Source organism: Sinocyclocheilus rhinocerous, unplaced genomic scaffold, assembly GCF_001515625.1.
Source record: "Sinocyclocheilus rhinocerous isolate Xijiao unplaced genomic scaffold, SAMN03320098_v1.1 scaffold3283, whole genome shotgun sequence".
Taxonomy (NCBI): domain Eukaryota; kingdom Metazoa; phylum Chordata; class Actinopteri; order Cypriniformes; family Cyprinidae; genus Sinocyclocheilus; species Sinocyclocheilus rhinocerous.
Genome location: NW_015650698.1, coordinates 57,783 through 58,158, shown reverse-complemented (window position 1 = coordinate 58,158; position 376 = coordinate 57,783).

Below are 376 nucleotides of genomic sequence, written 5' to 3'. Positions count from 1 at the left end.
ACCGCCCCAGTAACAGCTTTTGTACCTTTTTTTCTGAGAGTGTATTATAAGTAAACTTTGTCATAGTTTATGGGACTAAACTTTACATTGTAAGAAAAAATTCTGTAGAAAAACTGATAATGCCCTGGCAAAAAATGCTTTTCCTTTAAGTTTACAGACTTTTCCTTCAACCCTGAAACAAGCATAATTCAAAATATGGGTAAATACCTGTAAAAAAAAAAAAAAATACAGAAATGTCTGTAACACAAGACTTTTCTTATGAAGCAACAGCTGTTAAATATGGAGAAATATACTAAAATATTCACTATTGTCACTCAGAATTTGCTTGTAAATTTCACAAATAATCACAAAGAAATGGCAAGTTGCCAAAACATTG